We start from the raw sequence: 9758 nt of genomic DNA, 5'->3' as shown, positions 1-9758 counted from the left end.
ATAACTTGTACGCAACTACTTCAAAGTGTGTTTAACACTTAACAAAGAAAAACAGTTCTGATCAACAACAATCTATGAACCAAACCTACAGTTAACTAAAAGGAATGGAGTTTCTTTCAACCAAATAAGAACATTTTGCCTATGCAAATAAGCTCTGCTCATTGTTAGTGAAGGTCTCTTACAGGGATCAAAAGACATCCCTGTCACTAAAGAGGAAGAACGTAGATAAAAGGAAAGCCATAAACTCGTAAAGACAAGGCCTACAGGTCTGGCAGGCCAAGGCTTCACTTAAATTATTCCAACATTTCCCTCCTGTTTATCACACATTTGCTAAATTTTTACATTACCAAAAACAACCACTTCTCTTGATTTTCAGTTGTCGGATCACAAGTATGCGGACAAATATTTCCACCAAGGAGGATAAATGTTGCGACATCATTATCATTCGGAAACACACAGATCTGGGAAAAAGTCTGTAAACTCAAGTGCAAAAACTGCATCATCATCATCGTTATCATCAACATGCTGCCGTTCAGACATTAGGCATACCCGGGCCATCTCGTCGTCCATGGACGAGATTGCTGTAGTGATAAGACGATTAAACAGAGCACGGAGACATGGAATACAACAACATCCACACAAGGTGAGTATAGCAGTAATTGAGGACACAAGGGCTTTATACTTCCCAAAAGCAGTCATCCACTTGTTGTGCTCTTTCATCAATCACCTTCGTCAGGCTCCCATCAGGGGCGGTGTCATTCTGGATGAAGGTGCAGCATTGTTCCCTGAACATTGCGCAGACCCTTCCTTTCCCAGACAACAACATAACAAGAGCATTGCGGTTCTGGATTGACATTAGGGAAGGCATGGCTAGCTGTTCGTGCACTGCCTCAAGTCCCGCTTGTGTCCGTTTGCCCAATTTCTGCATGTTGCAATGGATGTAATTTATCCTTTCAACGTTCTTGTTCATCGTCCACCAGCAGCAAATGGAGGACTCCCATCCCGCTTCAATTTGGTCAATTAATTCTTATTAATCAGGAACTCCTCTGGGGACTCTAATTGCATCAATTTCAGTCAGATCATCGTCGCCTCTCAAATTTAAAGATATTGTGTTTTTGTTTTTTCCAGCTTTTTCCCAGATCTTGGCATGTCGGTACATATACAATTTTGGTTGACTACATTCTCTAAAAGCAATGGTTTCTTTTCTTTTTCTTCCATTCAACGGATATTATATAGAACACTTTGTCGCACATTTCACAATCAGTAAACAAACTATCCACATTCATTTTCGAGCTATTGATTCCATTCTTTAACATCTACAGCAGTTGTTGACAAACTATTATTTCTTTACATAACGTTTTTGCCACTGTTAAGGCCTTCAGTGTATATTTTGAAGCCAATTCAATCCATTTTTAGAATGCATCTATTATGACCAGGCATTATAACCCTGTGGATTGTGTTAAGCACATGTTAAACAAGCTCTACAAAAAAAAAATTTTTATAAACGTTTTGAATATGAATCAAATTCATATGTTGTATAAAGCTGACTGAACTGCCCTTCCATCCCCCCTGTTGAGCCAGGTGTCAACGGCACGTGACAACACCATGGCTCAATACAGCTGCCCATTTGTATCGTTTCCTTTCATTTCTCAACGTAACAACCCAATCCACCAATCGAATAAAAAAAATAAACAAAATAACTGCTGGTAAAATAATCAGGATTTTTTCATTGTTTTTAAATTTGAAGAACTCAATCTCTCAGGTTCAGCTCACATATAGAAGTTTGTATAATCTTATAACACAACCAGTCAACTATTTCTACTAAATGTCAATGTCTTAAATTCACAATTTTGAATCTTCCAATTCCTGAAAGCATGTTCTGTCGTTTCTTACTTAACATGCACTAGTGTGGATCAATTTTCTGCTCGCAAACAGATTTCTCTCTTTTCCTCTCATTCTTATCTTTCAATTGTTTCTGTTCTGCAGTGCAAATTGGATAGACCACAGTCTAGCAAATTTCTTTGTACTAAAAGTTTAGCCAATTTTCATCATTTTAACACACATGCACAGCTCTCGCGCGTAAAGTAGATCCCAGCACCAATGATTCGTCACAGGCTGGCCATTTCCTGTGGTCGATCATGAGCTAGTCCCTCCCACGCACGCGAGGACAGCACATTCTAATTTTTCATTTATCTTCTCGAAGCAAGTTGCATTTATTTACCACTTGATTTGCAAATTTTAACTTCAGTGTACACACACAATTTGATCTCTGGTCATTTGTCATTGGGCATACAACAGCATTGCCATACTTCTCGTATGGACAGGAGCTCTAATAATCTAAAAAACGTTCTAATAATCTGACAATGACATGTTCTGCTGTCATATGGACATCTGTTACTTCTTTCTCTGCATGAGCATGAGGGGTGCAACATCTACTTCCACCAAATGTTTCCTCACCCAGTTGCCGATTTCAGGGCGGAAATTCGTAAGGAGCGCATTCTTAAGCTGTTGCTGATACGCACTCTCAGCTGCATCATCAAATGGGATGCCACTGTGCACCCAGAATTATTTTCCAAATCTTAATTGAATGGTGGTCTCATCACTTTTTATCTTTCCATTTTTTGTCTTATTTCCTATCTCAATTTGGTATTTTTGGTTTATACAATTTTTACAATTTTTTTTTCCTTTCTTTGAGGATGCAGGTTTAAATTGACCTTCCACCAAATTCTCTTTGCAGTCAATTTATCCTACCAGTCGCACTCTCTCAACCACACAACATTCATGCAAATAGCTTGGAACAACGGACAAAAAAAAGAATCTACGCCCTTCTTCACTTAAGAAAAAGAAGCTCTGTTCTTTTTCTTAGCCCGTTCCTTCCACTGGGACTTGAACCCCAGCTGTTTCATAGCTTGGAAACACCAAAGCCGTATCTCATAGCCCGGACAAACCAAAGCCGTATCTCATAGCTAGGACAAACCAAAGCCGTATCTGACTTACTTGTCTCCTCGGTCCGCTGCAATGTGGGACCCCGTCAAACCACCTCTGACAGACAAAGTCAGACCTAAGATGCTGGCCCAGCGAAGAACTTCCTTCCCAGGTCTTTCGTTGCCAGGTCCTCCAATAGACGCTGGCCCGTCGATGGTGTACAGCGCGTCGTCCTCCGTCAGCCAGATGGCGGGTATGAGGGTCGCGGGTTTCGGCACCAAAAATGTTAGGGTGGTGCTCACTCTAACTTATTTTGCAAGGACCACACTGGAGACAAGTTAGTAGTTTTAGACACCTGCGGGCGGAGAGTTCACTCGTCGCTGTGCTTACAGCGATGGTCGAATGAAGTCTGACTCAGGCCTCGTCAGGTGCTTATTTATTGACAGAAACAGAGTGGGGTTGAAAGTGGGGGTGTGGGATCACACAGGATAAGGTGAAGACGGTCCCCTGCTGATCAAAGCATAGCAGGGGACCTTTTACGACGTTCTGTAAACAAAGCAACTTTGATTGCTTCCTCTGCAGCTAGTCAATGAGTTGAAAAGATCTTACCAGTTTGGTCAACTACTTTTGTCTAGACAGGACAAGCTAGTTAAATTATTACAGGTTACATTCCAACATAATCATACGATGAAAATATTCTGCAAACCCTAACAGTTGGCATATAAAAAAGCGCTCTCGGGTGCTTCAGAGTGCCGAGTTTATCACTGCGCATTAAGAAATGACCACCTGCAATATTTGGTTTATGTTTTATAAGCATTTTTTATTTTATTGCTTAAATCGCATTTTCTCGACGAGCTGAGCACTTTTTCTGAATGGTGCCGCTCCCGTCACTCTGGTTAGGTTGGCATAGAAAAAAAGCGCTCTTGGGTGCTTCAGAGTGCTGATTTCATCACTGCGCATGAAGAAATGACCACCTACAACGTTTGGTTTATGTTTTATAAGCATTTTTAATTTTATTGCTTACATTGCATTTTCTCGACGAGCTGAGCACTTTTTCTGAATTGTGCCGCTCCCGTCAATCTGGTTAGGTTGGCATATAAAAAAGCGCTCTCGGGTGCTTCAGAGTGCCGAGTTTATCACTGCGCATGAAGAAATTACCACCTACAACGTTTGGTTTATGTTTTATTAGCTTTTTTAATTTTATTGCTTAAATCGCATTTTCTCGACGAGCTGAGCACTTTTTCTGAATGGTGCCACTCCCGTCACTCTGGTTAGGTTGGCATAGAAAAAAGCACTCTTGAGAGAGAAAGAGAGAGGGAAAGAGAGAGAGCTCAGAAAGCACTGTATTGCAGGTAGGAAGATGATGAGACTGGGCCTAACAGTAGGCAGGCAAGAGAAAACCAAAATTTACAGAGTTAGAGAAGAAGGGAGAAGTCTAGAGAAAGTAGAGAAGCACGTAGAGAAAACACATGCTACAAATTCAAAACTAAAGATCATAGCGGGAGGAATACATAAATCATCTTTCTCCATGCAGAAAGAGTAGTAATAGACAAACAAAAACGAAAACAAATGAAAGCTTCAAAAAACACTTTTTTGGTAGACCAGGATAGTGACACTTTTTGCCAAAATGCAGGCAGAGGACAGAAAGGCCAGAGAGGGCGAGCAATACCCAACAGAGAAGGCTTTAGAGGCCGAGGAAGAGGAGTCGTGCAACCTCCAATAGAATGCTGGAGTTGCGGGGAAAACGGTCACATGGCACGTGACTGCATAAATTACCAAAGACAGTTATGACTAGGCCAAAGTCAAATCAAATCAGGTTTCCATGTAATGAAGTGGGAACCTGGCTGCCAAAATTAAAGAGAAATTAGCTTAAATATACAGGAGATATTTGTGTTAAAAGGATAAAGTAACATAAAGTAACACTGAAGTTAAAATTTGCAAAATACACGGAAAGGAATTACACATAGTTTCTAAAAGTGAAATAGAGAATAAATCAGACAAGTAATACGAGCAAAAAGGTGTTCTTAGTGCTTCTATGTGTTCTTATATGTTGTGCGTCATCCTTTTGTGCTGGTGTGTGTGTGCGTGTGCGCGCAGAGGATCCTCATGAATGGGTGTGCGTATGAGTGCGAGTGAGATGTGTGTTCTATGGAAGAAATCAGTAATGGAGAATGTTCTGGAGGCTGTTGAGCAATACTAGGGAAATTGAGAAGTGGATGATGGTGTGTTTAAGTTGGTTGGAGAAACTGAGATGAGCAAGGTGTGTGCAATAGAGAAAATAAGGCGTGTGTGGCAGAGAGTTACGAGAACGGTGGCTTGATAGGATGGGAATAAGAGACAGCAAATGTTGTGTAGAAGACTGAAAGATGTTGAAGGTGAACATGATGGGGGAGGGCAACAGCAAAGTTGGCCTGCCCTTTGAGAAGGTGAAACTGATAAGCGTGCCTGCGCTCGCGCGTTGTCGCGGGGCGGGGCTGTCCACGTGGGCCTTTGCTATGCTCGTGTGGGCGGTGGGCCGGCATCATGGTTGTTGCAGGAAATGGCCAGCCTGTGACCAATCAACATTGATGCTGCGCCCCCCCTCTCGCACGAGGGGGGCTATGGCTGCAGGCAGGGCAGGGACAGTGTGATTTTCTCAGAGTGATGCTTGAGGAAGATGTGACAATATTTGCATGAAGGATAAAAGTCACTGATGAGAAAACAAAAGTATAACCAAAACGTCAAAATAGAGGATGACGTTTGCGCAGCGTTGTTTGTTTGTATTGTTTGTGAGCTGTGTCTCTGCTGTAAGTTTTTGTGTTGTCTGTGTGCTGTCAGTGTTATGTGTTAAAATTGGCTAATGTAGGTGCACAAAAGAATTTGCTAGATTGTAGTCTATATGATTTGTACCGCAAAACAAAAGCAATTTTGTGGAAATAAGAAGAAAAGAAAGGCAAGCAATTTTTTTTGTGGGCAGAAACTGGTCCACACTGCATTAATGCCTAGCCCTGATGAAGCAAAATTTGAAAGATGGAAAGAACTTGCTTTCTGGAATTGGATGAAGCAAAATTATTAAATAACATTTCAAAGCTAAATTTAGAAGAAATAGTCGATTGGTTGTGTCAAGACTACACAAGTTTTTACATTTGGGAATAAGAGAGTGATTGAGTTAGTTAAAGTTAAGAAACAACAACAATTGACTATTATATTAATTTACTGGCGGTTACTTTGTTGTTTTTTATCTTTATCTTGATTGGTTTGACACCTGGAGGGAGGAAAGATTAGGATGTGGATCACGGGTTGAGACAACCAGTTACACACGCAAAACATGTGTGCACTGGGACACTGAGAAGCATTTTGTAAGGTGTGTCAAATTAAATGAAGATGAAATCATATGTAGTAATACAACACTTTACTACATATGGATTCTCTAAATCGTACAATTGAGTAAAATAAAACATACTTTTTGATTTTTGTTCAAATTACTAAGATTCTTGTGATAAACGATGAGAAACTAATTGAAAAAAAAAAAAAAAACCCTACAAGAAACTACAACTAAGCTAGTTGTGGAAGCAGTCCAATTGCCACGACAAATAGCTATATGCACGTGTGCAGGGCACGCACGAGTCTGATAAGGTGTCAAGAGGTAACAAGCTTGCAGACGGAACCGCATACACTGTGTTCCAAATTATTATGCAAATTGTATTTATGTGTCATAAAGATTACATTTTTTGTTTTTCAATTAAACTCATGGATGGTATTACGTGTCAGGGCTCTTTGGATCACTGAGATCAATCTCAGACACCGGGGATCATTACCGGCCAGTTGAGCCCAAATTAAGGAAAAACTACTTAAGAATGGTGTTCCACATTATTAAGCAGATAATTTGAAGTTCGCTTTGAGCAGTGGCGGACGCCAACCCACGACCGGTGGGAGAGCTCGGAGGGCGGATGGGCTTTCAAGGAAGCCCCCCAGGCCGGTCCCACTCGCACTTAGAATTTTTTTTTTTTTTGGCTTCCATAATGTACCGGGCGCGGACGCGAAACCCACGCCGGGCATGGCAGCTCGAAAGGCGGCTAAGCATTCAAGGAAGCACCGTCTGGAGCTTCAGAGCCGTTCCGCCTGACTTTTAACGTAGAGTACCGGGCGCAAACCACTAACTCAAGCCCGGCATGGCAGCTCGAAAGGCGGCTAAGCATTCAAGGAAGCACCGTCTGGAGCTTCAGAGCCGTTCCGCCTGACTTTTAACGTAGAGTACCGGGCGCAAACCACTAACTCAAGCCCGGCATGGCAGCTCGAAAGGCGGCTAAGCATTCAAGGAAGCACCGTCTGGAGCTTCAGAGCCGTTCCGCCTGACTTTTAACGTAGAGTACCGGGCGCAAACCACTAACTCAAGCCCGGCATGGCAGCTCGAAAGGCGGCTAAGCATTCAAGGAAGCACCGTCTGGAGCTTCAGAGCCGTTCCGCCTGACTTTTAACGTAGAGTACCGGGCGCAAACCACTAACTCAAGCCCGGCATGGCAGCTCGAAAGGCGGCTAAGCATTCAAGGAAGCACCGTCTGGAGCTTCAGAGCCGTTCCGCCTGACTTTTAACGTAGAGTACCGGGCGCAAACCACTAACTCAAGCCCGGCATGGCAGCTCGAAAGGCGGCTAAGCATTCAAGGAAGCACCGTCTGGAGCTTCAGAGCCGTTCCGCCTGACTTTTAACGTAGAGTACCGGGCGCAAACCACTAACTCAAGCCCGGCATGGCAGCTCGAAAGGCGGCTAAGCATTCAAGGAAGCACCGTCTGGAGCTTCAGAGCCGTTCCGCCTGACTTTTAACGTAGAGTACCGGGCGCAAACCACTAACTCAAGCCCGGCATGGCAGCTCGAAAGGCGGCTAAGCATTCAAGGAAGCACCGTCTGGAGCTTCAGAGCCGTTCCGCCTGACTTTTAACGTAGAGTACCGGGCGCAAACCACTAACTCAAGCCCGGCATGGCAGCTCGAAAGGCGGCTAAGCATTCAAGGAAGCACCGTCTGGAGCTTCAGAGCCGTTCCGCCTGACTTTTAACGTAGAGTACCGGGCGCAAACCACTAACTCAAGCCCGGCATGGCAGCTCGAAAGGCGGCTAAGCATTCAAGGAAGCACCGTCTGGAGCTTCAGAGCCGTTCCGCCTGACTTTTAACGTAGAGTACCGGGCGCAAACCACTAACTCAAGCCCGGCATGGCAGCTCGAAAGGCGGCTAAGCATTCAAGGAAGCACCGTCTGGAGCTTCAGAGCCGTTCCGCCTGACTTTTAACGTAGAGTACCGGGCGCAAACCACTAACTCAAGCCCGGCATGGCAGCTCGAAAGGCGGCTAAGCATTCAAGGAAGCACCGTCTGGAGCTTCAGAGCCGTTCCGCCTGACTTTTAACGTAGAGTACCGGGCGCAAACCACTAACTCAAGCCCGGCATGGCAGCTCGAAAGGCGGCTAAGCATTCAAGGAAGCACCGTCTGGAGCTTCAGAGCCGTTCCGCCTGACTTTTAACGTAGAGTACCGGGCGCAAACCACTAACTCAAGCCCGGCATGGCAGCTCGAAAGGCGGCTAAGCATTCAAGGAAGCACCGTCTGGAGCTTCAGAGCCGTTCCGCCTGACTTTTAACGTAGAGTACCGGGCGCAAACCACTAACTCAAGCCCGGCATGGCAGCTCGAAAGGCGGCTAAGCATTCAAGGAAGCACCGTCTGGAGCTTCAGAGCCGTTCCGCCTGACTTTTAACGTAGAGTACCGGGCGCAAACCACTAACTCAAGCCCGGCATGGCAGCTCGAAAGGCGGCTAAGCATTCAAGGAAGCACCGTCTGGAGCTTCAGAGCCGTTCCGCCTGACTTTTAACGTAGAGTACCGGGCGCAAACCACTAACTCAAGCCCGGCATGGCAGCTCGAAAGGCGGCTAAGCATTCAAGGAAGCACCGTCTGGAGCTTCAGAGCCGTTCCGCCTGACTTTTAACGTAGAGTACCGGGCGCAAACCACTAACTCAAGCCCGGCATGGCAGCTCGAAAGGCGGCTAAGCATTCAAGGAAGCACCGTCTGGAGCTTCAGAGCCGTTCCGCCTGACTTTTAACGTAGAGTACCGGGCGCAAACCACTAACTCAAGCCCGGCATGGCAGCTCGAAAGGCGGCTAAGCATTCAAGGAAGCGACGCCGGCCGGTCCGCGGGCCAAATAGGGTCCAGTAAAGTACCGGGCGCGGCCACTAACGCCTTGTGGCGGTCGCCTTGTGGCGGTCGGGGGGTGGCGGTCGGGGCTGGCGCTTGGGGCCGGTGGCGGTCGCCTTGTGGCGGTCGCCTTGTGGCGGTCGGGGGGTGGCGGTCGGGGCTGGCGCTTGGGGCCAGTGGCGGTCGCCTTGTGGCGGTCGCCTTGTGGCGGTCGCCTTGTGGCGGTCGCCTTGTGGCGGTCGCCTTGTGGCGGTCGCCTTGTGGCGGTCGGGGGGTGGCGGTCGGGGCTGGCGCTTGGGGCCAGTGGCGGTCGCCTTGTGGCGGTCGCCTTGTGGCGGTCGGGGGGTGGCGGTCGGGGCTGGCGCTTGGGGCCGGTGGCGGTCGCCTTGTGGCGGTCGCCTTGTGGCGGTCGCCTTGTGGCGGTCGCCTTGTGGCGGTCGCCTTGTGGCGGTCGGGGGGTGGCGGTCGGGGGGTGGCGGTCGGGGCTGGCGCTTGGGGCCGGTGGCGGTCGCCTTGTGGCGGTCGCCTTGTGGCGGTCGCCTTGTGGCGGTCGGGGGGTGGCGGTCGGGGCTGGCGCTTGGGGCTGGCGTCCGCCAATAGTGGTTTAATTTCGGGAGGAAGATTGATTTTCGTCCCAAGCCCGCCGCTGGAGAAAATTTTAGGTACCAGGAGT

Source organism: Syngnathus typhle, unplaced genomic scaffold (assembly GCF_033458585.1).
Source record: "Syngnathus typhle isolate RoL2023-S1 ecotype Sweden unplaced genomic scaffold, RoL_Styp_1.0 HiC_scaffold_38, whole genome shotgun sequence".
NCBI classification, from domain to species: Eukaryota; Metazoa; Chordata; class Actinopteri; order Syngnathiformes; family Syngnathidae; genus Syngnathus; species Syngnathus typhle.
Note: the sequence above shows the minus strand (reverse complement) of the source record.